At 39.2% G+C, this 12,500-nt stretch overlaps 1 protein-coding gene and 3 long non-coding RNA genes across 4 annotated transcripts in view; 1 reads left to right on the plus strand and 3 right to left on the minus strand.

Moving 5' to 3' along the window:
• LOC120554973 (NACHT, LRR and PYD domains-containing protein 3-like) overlaps positions 1–12,500 on the plus strand; it is a gene marked incomplete at its 3' end in the record, with an annotated part of 128,052 nt that overhangs the window by 79,966 nt on the left and 35,586 nt on the right. The window lies entirely within an intron of this gene.
• LOC120555016 lies at positions 4,822–5,587 on the minus strand. Its single transcript, XR_005638617.1, has 3 exons — positions 5,496–5,587; positions 5,154–5,294; positions 4,822–4,869 (listed from the first exon to the last, which is right to left on the minus strand). It is a non-coding gene; the product is annotated as an uncharacterized LOC120555016 (long non-coding RNA).
• Positions 6,156–8,920, minus strand: LOC120555014. Its single transcript, XR_005638615.1, has 4 exons — positions 8,860–8,920; positions 7,088–7,161; positions 6,623–6,795; positions 6,156–6,508 (listed from the first exon to the last, which is right to left on the minus strand). It is a non-coding gene; the product is annotated as an uncharacterized LOC120555014 (long non-coding RNA).
• LOC120555009 lies at positions 10,655–12,101 on the minus strand. The gene is made up of 3 exons (XR_005638610.1): positions 11,982–12,101; positions 11,194–11,372; positions 10,655–10,793 (listed from the first exon to the last, which is right to left on the minus strand). It is a non-coding gene; the product is annotated as an uncharacterized LOC120555009 (long non-coding RNA).

Consider the following 12,500-nt stretch of genomic DNA (forward strand, 5'->3'; position numbering starts at 1 on the left):
AGCAACTCCAAACATCCTGGGCTGTGACCGTCTAAAAGCCAGAGGAATTAAACATGCTCTGTTTTTTGTTTCTGATTATGCTTTGTTTGTTATTGACGGTAATAAATGTTCTATTGGTTTATTTCGTAGGCTGTGAACCTGCGTATCTGGGTCACTAACAGTGATATATAACAAAAGTTGTATCCTAGGATTCATTTAAACAATTTGTTAGAAAAAGTAATAAATAAATTATTATTTCTGAGACAATTAATTGTCCAGCTAAATTTGGAATTGTTACTGGCCTATTATCACATAGTGTTAAATACATTATTGTAACACATTGTTTTTTTTTCCTCTAGGAAAGGCTGCTCGATCATTTATTGACCAGGCTCTACAACAGACTATCAAGTGCCCTCGATCGTGCCCCTCTGGACATAGATTACCTCGAGTTTATTTGTTCACAGGAGCTAGTTGTACTCAGCTCACTATCCAGCCAGCTTGAGATCCCTCAAGCTGTGTATGATGCCATTACTGAGGTGCATTGCTTAGTCTCTAGGAAAAATGAACAGGAAACAGCTGTAACAGTTTTGCTGGAAAGGGGAAATAGTGGGCGCCCTAGAGTTATATTAAGCAAGGAATATGTGTCTGAGCTTCTTAATATGGGCCTATCTGTCAAGTGCATTGCAAAGCTTGTAGGGGTTTCTAGGTGGACACTGCAGAGACGCATGAACGAATGGGGTTTGTCTGTGAGGGGTCTATACAGTGACCTAACTGATGATGAACTTGACATCCTGGTGTCAGTCATTCACTCCAGCAACCCAAATGCAGGGTACCGTATGATGATGGGACTGCTGCGAGCACAGGGACATCGTGTACAGTGGCAGAGGATTCGTGCATCAATGCACAGAGTTGACACTGTAGGGATTGTGTCCAGAATGGCTGAGTTGCGGTGTGTGGTACGCAGGACATACTCTGTCCCAGGCCCCAAATCTTTGATGCATATTGACACAAACCACAAACTTATAAGGTTTGTTGTGTTAGTCTAATAGAAAACTATTGCAGGTTCACAATGTAGAAAAAAAGGGAATTAATGATTGCCTATTTTTTCACCATGTCAATTAAGGTACAATATGGTGATATTCGGAGGAATTGATGGCTACTCAAGAAAGGTACTGATAATCACACATTCCTTTTTATTTTTGCATAACAATTATGTTAATACTGATTATTTGTTTATACAGAAAGTCTAAATTTTCATATGGACACCTAGTAGTTTAAAGTTCAGGTCATGAAGTCTTGTGTACCTAAATCAAAATGTGCAGTTTAGGGTGTGATGGAGTGTTTTCTGTATTATTCTCACAGATAATGTATCTTGGTGTTGCTGATAACAACAAGGCCTCCACTACCCTTGCCTTCTTCAATGAAGCAGTTGAGAAGCATGGCTTACCACGAAGGTAAAGGTTCTTCATTAAATTGAAAACAATGTATACCTTTAACTATAACAAACTTCACCTATAAGGGTTCGGGGAGACCATGGGGTGGAAAATGTTGATGTGGCCCGCCTTATGTTCTCCGTTCGAGGAGCTGGGAGGAACAGCTTCATTGCGGGAAAAAGTGTGCATAATCAGAGGTAACGAGAACACGTATAAATAAATGTGTTAAAATTGATATGCTATTATTAAATGGCATGACATCATCAATTGATTATCACTTCCTCTATTGTGTTTTAAACAGAATTGAACGTCTCTGGCGAGATGTCTTTAGAGCAGTCACATGTCTCTTCTACAATCTGCTGCACCAGCTGGAAGAGGATGGTCTTCTTGACCTGTCGAGTAGTGCTCACCTTTTCTGCTGCCACTATGTGTTTATTCCCCGCTTGCAAGCCCAGCTTGATGTGTTCACAGATGGCTGGGACAATCATCCCCTTTCAACTGAGAGAAATCTCACCCCAACCAACTATGGCACATGGGACTACAGCACAACTCAGAAGAGTACAATGATGAGGTATGTACTTCTGAAATATGCTCAGCACAGCATGGAGTTAAGGCAGAATAAATAATTACTTCTGATCTTACAGGATTTGCACATCCCTGTGATTGACTGGGAGAGTAGTGGCCTTATACCCTCGGATCCAAACTGTGGCATCCATGTCCCTGAAAGCGATTGCCCTTTGACACCTGACGAGCTGGCTGGACTTTGTGCTGCTGTGGACCCAATGGGACCTTCAACATGCATGGGAGTAGACAGATATTTAGCTGCACTGGAGTACATGCACCGCATTGGCTACGAGTAGGGTAATCTCTGTAAACTGCTTCTCATGTCCCCCTGAAAAACGAGCAAGGACTAGAGACTGGGAAGGAGCTTTGTTGTTAGTGCAGTGTGATTAAATTCTTTGAGATAACTGAAAAGCACGTTACACATTATGCAGCATATCCGGAGAATAAATATATAGACATACAGTACAGGCAAAAGTTTGGACACACCTTCTCATTCAATGAGTTTCCTTTTTATTTTCATGACTATTTACATTGTAGATTCTCACTGAAGGCATCAAAACTATGAATGAACACATATGGAATTATGTACTTAACAAAAAAGTGTGAAATAACTGAAAACATGTCTTATATTTTAGATTCCTCAAACTAGCCACCCTTTGCTTTTTTATTAATAAGGGAAATAATTCCACTAATTAACCCTGACAAAGCACACCTGTGAAGGTAAAACCATTTCAGGTGACTACCTCATGAAGCTCATTGAGAGAACACCAAGGGTTTGCAGAGTTATCAAAAAAAAGCAAAGGGTGGCTACTTTGAAGAATCTAAAATATAAGACATGTTTTCAGTTATTTCACACTTTTTTTTAACTACATGATTCCATAGGTGTTCATTCATAGTTTTGAATGAACCATGAAAATTAACACATTGAATGAGAAGGTGTCCAAACTTTTGGCCTGTACTGTAGATAATTGATATATAGAGAGATAGATGAAGAGAGAGAGCGAGATGATAGAGAGATAGATGGACAGAGAGTGATAGAGATGACAGAGAAATAGAGAGATAAACACATTGTTTCAGTTTCACTTTATTATACTTTGAGATATCAGTTTAACCAAGTCTTAAACACATGTCAAAATACAGCTTGATTATCAGGGACTCCTTTTATACAATTTCCCATTTCCTTGAAACTGACAAAACATTTAGTCATTTTTTTGTTTCTGTCTGGTACACTAGTGCAAGAGACTACATTTAGTTTAAAGCACTCCAGTCTGTCTGAAGTTTTCAGGCAGCATACAACTTTCTACTTCAAGCTTCTTTTTTTTTTTTAAAAGAACACATGCACAGAATTTTTTTAAAACACTGTTAAATAAAACAAACACTTTCAATGGAAGCCACTATATAAACATCTTTGTAAATGTAAACAACTTTCTCAATAAATAAAATGCATAATTAAAATGCATACATTGTTATTAAAAGTAAAACAAAATAAAAACTACCATATGCATTTAGGTTTTCATGAAAAGCAAAAGTGGATGTCCCCTACTTTCTGAACATTGCTTTAAAAAGGAACACGCCGACTTATTGGGACTTTCTTATTCACTGTAACCCCCAGAGTTCGACTAGTTGATACATACCCTTCTCATCTCCGTGTGTGCTGTAATGCTGTCTGACGGCTCCAGCGGCATCAGGCCATCACAGAACATGAAGGTAACTGGTTCCAACTAGCCTACTGCTCCGAATAAGTGACAAAATAACTCCAACATGTTCCTATTTACATGTTGTGATTTGTAGAGTCACAGCGTGTACAAAAAAAACAACGTAACATGAGACACAGCCATCTTCTAACTGTAAACAAACCGGAACTATATTCTCAGACCGGTTGCTGCAAAGCAAATCATTCCGCCCAAGTACTATATTCTTACGCCTGAGAATATAGTTCCCGGTTTGTTGGAACATGTTGGCGTTATTTTGTCACTTATTCGGAGCAGTAGGATTACTGGAACCATTCACCTGCCTGTTCTGTGCTGGCCTGATGCTGCTGGAGCCGTCAGACAGCATTACAGCACGCACGGAGATGAGAAGGGTATGTATCGACTTGTCTAACTCTGGGGGTTACGGTGAATAAGATAAATTCCCAATAAGCTGCCGTGTTCCTTTAACATTTGTGGTGTGGCCTAACAATAGCATGCAGTAGAACTTGCCACCATGTTTTTAGACTTTATATCAATCCAAACCCAGTATCATTTGTTGCAATGCAACCTTCCAGATGATCATGGAACTCTTGGTAATTGGTGTAGTAACCAGGCAAGCGCAGGATATGGAAGCAGGTGGACGATGTTGGATGGTCTGCCTGCACCACCTCCACTTGCATGTCCTGCATGGGCAGCTCCCAGCCAACCCAGAATTTTACCAGCTGCTTGAGTTTTTCCTCGGTCACTTAAATGGATAACACACCAATGGAAGAGAGGACAACAAATGTTACATCAATGATATTATAATACGGAGACTCAAGTTTGCAATTAATTGCTCAAAATTAGTTTAGACAAATAAATAGTAAAAAGGTATGTATGAATGAATTTCTAAAGCCCTTATCTTTCCATGAAGGCACAAGGAAGCCACAATCTAAAATGTATCGTTTAACAGCTTTTTGATCACTGCAGAATTCCATGTGTGTTATTTTAAGTCTTCACTATTATTGTAAATGTTATTGCTTTCAAAATGTTCCATAATAAAACCTGTAGATCCTAAACGCACACTTGAAGAAATGCGAAAACAATATACCTCTCCACAAACTGACGTGGGTAGCCAGCCATTTTGCATCTGATTGCAACAGAGCATCCAATGGGTCCTCCTTTTCCTCTTCTCCAGGCCAGATGATGTTGTCTAGAACCATCTGAATGTAATATTTGAAGATTATGAATGCAGTGAACAGTACAAAAAAAGCAAAACTTATTAATTTTACACTTTAAACATCTGTGCCATGTTTATGTGGACAGTTTGTTTGGCTTCCTTCTGTGGCACCTGTGCAGAGCAACGGAGGTCTGCCAAGATCCAGTAGACCTCAGCTGCTCCATGCACTGGCACTACAGAGAAAAGTCAAACACTTTATTTACACACACAGCCATGACAGCAGGATTTAAATCAGCAAAATATCTCTAATAACATGGATTAAAATACCTGAGCACTGCATTTAGCCATAGACTGACGAGGGAACACCACTGGAACCACATCTGGCCTGGCCTCCAACAGTGGCCATAACATTGTGTCCTGCAGTCCCTGCCTCAGCTGTTTCACTTGTTGGGAGGTTCGCCCTAACACCTATATAGATATTAAAGTGAGTTGTTAATTTTTTCAAGGAGTAATGGGCATAAAAACTTGGTATGGTTTAAAAATCAATTAAGCAGTAAAATACTGTACATTTCACCAGAAATAGCATAATTAACAGTTGATGAATCAAACTCTTCCAACAACAGAGAAATCCCTTTCTTTATGAACATAGTTTTGGTTGTTTGAGCTTACCGCATGCTGTAGAAGACTGTGTAAAAGCCACACATGGTTGGCTTGTGTCAACACAGGAAGGTCCCAAGATAATGCCAACTGGTTAACAGCAGCCCTCTGATCGTCTGTCAGCTCACTGCTTGTTTTCCTCTCAAGCTTAATGCATGGTTGGGACAAGGTATATGAATATGGTGACATGCATGTGAGTATTCATGTGGTTTAGTTCATACTTTGCATTCCGCTCCAAACCTACCAGCTGTATTGTCTCGCGTATATCAATGTCTGCCACATCTTCCAGCACGATGGTTGCTGTCTCCCGGGAGCCACCTAACAAAACGTGCAGAATTGCTGGGCTGACACCTGTCAGTGGAGGACCACCATGCAGAAAGGAGTGACCTATCATCCTCCCTGCCATCTTGAACAAGTCACTCTGCACAAGCACTTGCGAGGTGGAAGGGATGAGGTGATCAGCTTGGCCCTCAAAAAGCATAGTGCTTGTTCTATTTCCTGCATGGAGAGCAATGGAGCATGGGGCATCTCCTTTAGTTATGCAGGTTATCACAGAAATGTAGACTTTAGTAAAGTTAATTCTCTTTAAAGTAATTTGAAACATGCTTGTGATAAAGGGCTACATAATTAAATTAATAAACTGTCCAAAAACTTGCCAAAATCCATCAAGAATCCGTTCTGCAACTTGTGCATCACTAGGCTGAAGAAATGGCGTTTCACACCCTCTCCAGTTGCTACATCACCTATAAAACAAATACTATTGTTACTTGTCAAATGAATCAACTACATATTAATTTAGGTGCAATATATTTGTAAAATGTAGTTACCTTCCAATCTGCAATGGAGTGGTCTGGCCCAATCTACTTTATAAACCTTGTAAAAGCTGATTAGTCTTCCCTCCTGATCTTCAACATCCTCTCTCATGTCAAGTCTTACTTTCAGTGTTGGTTCATCCTCTTTTTCCTGTAGCAAATACCTTCTGTATAATATCGCTGCCCTCTCTGGAACTTCAACCCTCTTCCAGGCTGAAAAATATTTTCATGATTGAGTTTGTACAAGGGTATAATATTTCTGTTGGAGTATCATTAACATTCTATTTCTGGAAAAAGTAAAAACATTTAAGACACATGAAAACACACCGTCAGACATTGCAGGTACTGGCCCTGTTGGTATGGTTTGTGATGTGCCAGGTGTTAAGTACACATAATTGGATGGGCTAGCAAGGCTGCTTTCAGTGACACTGCTTGTGGAAACATCTGGTGCTGAAGTGCGGTTTTCAGATGCAGCCACCATCATGGAATTCAGAGAAAAACTAGATTTAAAAGAAATATATGTATTGTAAATCCATTACAGACATCTAAAATGATAAATAACAAAGCTTTAAAAATAAACATTTAATTGCACTATTTTCTCAAACTAATTAATGCAAAGCTCACCTAAATTCTGTTTTTAATAGAAAAAAAAGGTAAATTACAAAGGAAGTGGTTGGTCTGTGATGCAATTCTCAGGGCCAAGAGTTTAGTAGGACCCTCCTTGTTTCACTTGCCATTTTGTAAAATAAAGTGTCAACTGTTGCGGATACTCCAGTGACATGTTGACATTACCTTTCCCCACATGAACTTGCATGGAGGGCCATCGCCTCAGCATCAAATTGCTCTCCACATATTGGGCAAGAATCCTGGAGAGTCAAAAATGAGGTTTAGGAAAGCACTTAATTAACCAGGTTCACATGACACTAAATTAGATTCATGAATATTACAGCCGAAACATGGGGCAGGGATGCATTGTGTCACACAAGTTGTGCAAACTTTTTTTTAACCCGATACACAGACTCTATACATTTGTTCTGTGTAGTTGCTGCCGGCTTCAATGCATCAATTTTAATGTAATGCAGTTGGTAGCTTGTGAAAGCGTAGGCTATTACTGAATTATTAACTGGATCGTTTTAACTATTAGTGGATGCATTAATTTGATTAATTAATTTAATGTGAAATGTACAAACTAGTGTTCATTTTGTCAGCTATTTTTAATTTAGTCTTGTGCCAAATGTCCTTGTTAGTTTGTCATATTTAGTCACACATCTTTTTTTATTAGTCAAGTTTTAGTCTATTAAAAGCCTCGTCATTTTAGTCTAGTTTTAGTCAAAGGGGAACAAGGTATCTTAATCCAGTTTTAGTCAAACCATTTTAGTCTTTAAATTATTTGACATTTCTAATAACCATTTCAGTCAAATAGTGTTTCACACATTAAATACTGGTTAAATGTCATAATATCCTGACAAAATACACTTGTTGAATAATTTTTGTTGTCTGCAACTTTGTTTAATACTGGTTTTATATCGAGCCTCTTCCTTTATGCAAATACAATCGTACACAGACACGTTAGATAAGCGCCAGGGCTCAGTATATATTTATGTTTAACATGATATTTCATTTTATCAATGTGAAACATCCATGTGTCCAGACAAGGCTAGCAGCAGCAGCAGCGCCGCCGCGTCAGACACCTTTCTGTTGGGTAAAGACATCCACGCTGCTGACACGCAACAGAAACGCCAGGCTCACGCTACGCCGGCAGTGTGTAACTGGCCTAAGAGCGGCTAACCAGCAAGCTAAGCCTGTCTCCTTCCCTTGCCCAGGGCCTAGGATCTAGCGGCTTCTCCAGCCGGCTGAACCAGGCTGGCTGGCTGGCTGGCTTCCTTCCTGCGAAATTAACACTAGTACAAACACCTACAAGGTTGCTCTGCTGGTCACATTGCCACGAGTACAATGAGGTATTTATGTTATAGACTAACTGCGTAAAAGAATTACAGACAAGCAGTGTGATGCCCGTGCAGATGTGTATGTGTGTGTCTACCATGATCTATGCAGCAGTTCAGCTTTAATCAAGGCGCTGAGTGAAATTCACACCAGGTGTATTTCAGACATAAGGCACCTCAGATTATGGACGAGCCCACCGACACTGACATCCACTTGTAAAATCTCAAGTAATAACATCAAGGCCAGTACCTTTTAGATAGATTAGAATGACTGATTGTAACAAATCAGATTAACATTTAAAGTGAGAATTGGACTCAAGCCATGAGACTTCAGCATTGATTTGAGTTTTTGTGACTTTGTTCATTTAAATCTTAATTGCTTACCACACAAATAACATCTGGTTCCTGGTCTTTCTCCTCTTCTGCCACAAGTTCAAAATTCTCCACAAGGAATTGGAAAAAAAAAGTATTAACATTTTTTCTACAAACATGTAATATCTAATATGCAGAACACATCCCAAATACATGTATTATATGTTAGGAATAGGTATAGATTATAAAGCCTTAAACAACTAAGGGAATCTATTGTTCTTTCGCACAGCATTGAATCAGATCACTTACATTATCATGACACTGACAGGATTCAATGTGGAAAGGCAGCAACTGAAGAGGAACTGATGTGCCACAGGTAATGCAGTCATTTTTGGCATATTTTGAAACTCCGGTGAATCATATGGCAAGGGGTTGTGTCGATCTTTTCTTGAAGGGGGACAATATAGATAATGTTCTTTCCATTGTTTGAGGACGACTTTAATATTTTTGCTGTGTAGCCCTGGGAACCATGGGCCAGTGGAGTAGTCTTTCTTTGTCCACTGCCTCCTTTGAAAGAAATAAAGAATTTAAAGAAGCTCCAAAATGGAAGTTCATTATATTATTCCAAAAGTTTTCAAATATGAAGTACTGAACAGGTATGGAGGCTCAACTCTTTTGCCCGGTGTAAATTAGCTCACCTGCAGCTTTTTGGAGAAGCCAACCGCCACGCAAATGTCTTAATTTGGGGTATTCCTCAAGCAGAACTCTGGTTATCTGAAGATCAAAACAAATTATGTAAAGTGTGTAATGATACCACATTCCATACACATGATGCTGGGGGGCTGGAATCAATCACTTGTCTTATGCTGCCTTTAATTTTGTCAGTATTTAATGTTTTCACTTTGTAGCAGAAGTTAGGCTACTTAATTACTATTCATTCAGTGCCAAAACTTTTTACTTTACATATATGTTTCTATAATTGTGTTACTTTGCTATGTTGTAACGGCCCAAAAAACTTTTTGCTACAATCTAACCTAAACTCAACACCTGTCCTATAACCTTCCAGAAGAGATTTCGATCCAAAACAGCACATGAACAGTAGCCTAGAAATCTAGATGCACCCTAGCAGCAGAAAATGTAATTTCCAGCCAGGGTCTTCTGCAACTCTCTGTTGGCTTGCAAGCTGGATGAACCAAATTCTGGTCAGGCCAATCACATCGTGTATAGAGTCGGTGGGCGGGGTTTAATATAATCACGGCAGAGTTGCAAAGTTCTGCATGAATTCTCTGCTACTTGAAAACAAAGAAGATGGCTTCTGCCGGCAAACAGCGGTCTTTTGAATTGGAATTGGCTTTGGTCGCGACTCTGGAAGACTTTGAGTTCAGCTTTTCTTTCAGAAAAGAACGGCACTGAAGTCATTCTTAAAAAAGGAAGATGAGTTTGGAGTTTGCCCGAACCGAATGAGGCAAAAGTTTAATCTATCAACTAGTGTTGCTCTGGTTGGTTGTAGCCGCAGAGAAAATTTGAAAGACAACCGTTTATTGCGCCACCCAGATTGAGCCCTGCCATTGGTGAGTGTCAGGCTACATGCACAGTAGTTAAAAACAACAAACTACAGTAGACATGTAGACAGAAAACAATGCTCATTCATTAACAATGAATGAAATGACCATACTGATAGCAAAATGTAAACATTCATAGATAAATGCACATCTATAAACCCAATTTTAAAAAATAGATCTGAACAAAATCTTTCAGATGTACTATGTAACTGCAATGTATAGTGTTCGAATCTGAACCAGGCCCTTTGTAGCATGTAATCCCCCCCTCCCAATATTTCCTGTCTGTCTCAACCGTCACATGTCCAAAATAACACCCAAACAGCACACTTTTTTTTGTAAAAATACTGAGAACTATTCATTCACTCTGACAACATTTATGGTATTGTATCTCCACAATGATATCTTCTTTGATTTGATAATATTTTTCATACTAAAGTGCCATGCTGTAGTAAAAAAATTAAATAAAAGTACCTCAGTGTGGTCAGCATCGTCATTAAGATGTACAGTTCTCCTTCCTAAGCCCGCTGCAGGAGCATGGTTTCGTCTTTTGGTGTCCCATCGGAGTTTTCGGGCTGCAGGCAGAACTGGAGTTCTATTACTTTCGAACATGTTGGTCTTGGAGGTTCAGGTGCCTTTCTTTTATGGCGTGCCCGGCTTCCAGCATATATTGCTGGAAAAGATCTTGAAACAAGTTGAAAAATAAGATGGGGAAGAAAAATCAACAAGGTTGACAGAATCAGCTGTTGGTCTTGAAATATTTTTAACAATGGCAGCATTTCAGTATTAGTAAGCACTTAAAAAAAAAAGTTATGGGGTATCTCCAGCAAAATAATAGCAATAGATGCACTTCAGTTTAGTAATTGATACTAAACTTTGGATACAGGGCGTAACACTAGACAAAACTGTATGTTTTAAGAGTTTTTCCTGTATATTTTGGCTGTAAAAAGGTTCAATGAACAATGGAGTAAAAACAGGCTAGTATTGCAATTTAAAATTAAAATACTTAATTGCCATGCATTTACATGGTCAAACACAAAATCCTGGAATTAGATTAATTTAAGCACATACCGCATTAACTTACCTTTGCATTTCCCGATGAACAGGGTTGTTAACCTCAACGGAACTGCTAGTTCCAGCCTGAGATTCCATGGGCCTTAGGTCAACAGAACTGCTAGGCCTCTCCGTATTTGATTTTTTCAAGTTCCGGATGCAGCTGAGAAGACCTCTCACTGCATTTTCAATTTCAGCATCATGTGCTTCCTGAGAGAAAAATAAATAACGTATGACTATAACACATGATGGCATAGACACTGGACCAAGCTCAGTAAAAAAACGGACATTGATATAACGTTACATACATTCATAACGGACGACGAATGTGACAAATCTAAGGGTGGCACTGGGATGCGAGACAACAAAATATGGTAATACAGATCGCAACGGCAACTCTGCCTCTCTATGAAGGGGACTGTTGTCACCCTATAAAAGTACTGTTGTTACGGCCTCCATTTAAAGAAACAAACAAAGGCTCAAAAGGGATTGGAAGATGCAACATATAAAAAGGATGCCAGACACAAGGTTAACAATTACCAATAAGCTTGATTAAATAATGCAAAAATATTATCAAAAGTAGCAAACAAAGGGAACAAAAAAAGGGACTGGAGACCCCAGCCAAAAGAACAAAAGATGGGAAGACGCTGGACCAACTTCGCATGGGCCATCACCTCCCCACATCTCCCCTAAATTACCTAAAAGGGGTAACCTAATCCTACAACAAACAAAAGAGGGATAACTGAACTACCTTTAATATCCAGCCCAAACTAACACAATAAACAATACAAGTGTGTATGGAGGCAGGGAAACACAAACCTGCTTGTGGAGAAAAATGGTTTAAGTGTGCTGCTGGTGTGCTCTCCATGTGCCTCTGTCCCTTCACTCTGCCTTCTTATCACCTCCCCCACTCTACCTGAGCAGTGAGCACTGATTACGCTCAGGTGTTCAACAGGCAGAGGGAGGAGGGCAGAACGAGGGACAGAGAGAGAAAACAAGAAACACACACCAGAGGCACATGTAACACTGACTAGCTAGCTAATTGTTGTAAAAAAAATTAAAGAAATGTTGATTTTTCAGGTCTGTGATTTTCAAAAATGTAATAACACCCTTCTAAGCAGCTAACGTTGAGGTAATGATACCAGGAAATTAATGAGAGCCTTATGTGTCTGGAATTAGAGTGTATTCGGCTGTCGCCATCCCATGTTATAATTATTAATGTCGCCTTTACCTAAATCCAAAAGCTAAAAATGGCTATTAAGTTTGTAACTTTATGAAATGTAGATATTATTGATAATTAGCTTACTTGTTAATTTTACAAGTTTAGAGTTAACCTCA

Source organism: Perca fluviatilis, unplaced genomic scaffold (assembly GCF_010015445.1).
Source record: "Perca fluviatilis unplaced genomic scaffold, GENO_Pfluv_1.0 PFLUV_unplaced_scaf_1, whole genome shotgun sequence".
NCBI classification, from domain to species: domain Eukaryota; kingdom Metazoa; phylum Chordata; class Actinopteri; order Perciformes; family Percidae; genus Perca; species Perca fluviatilis.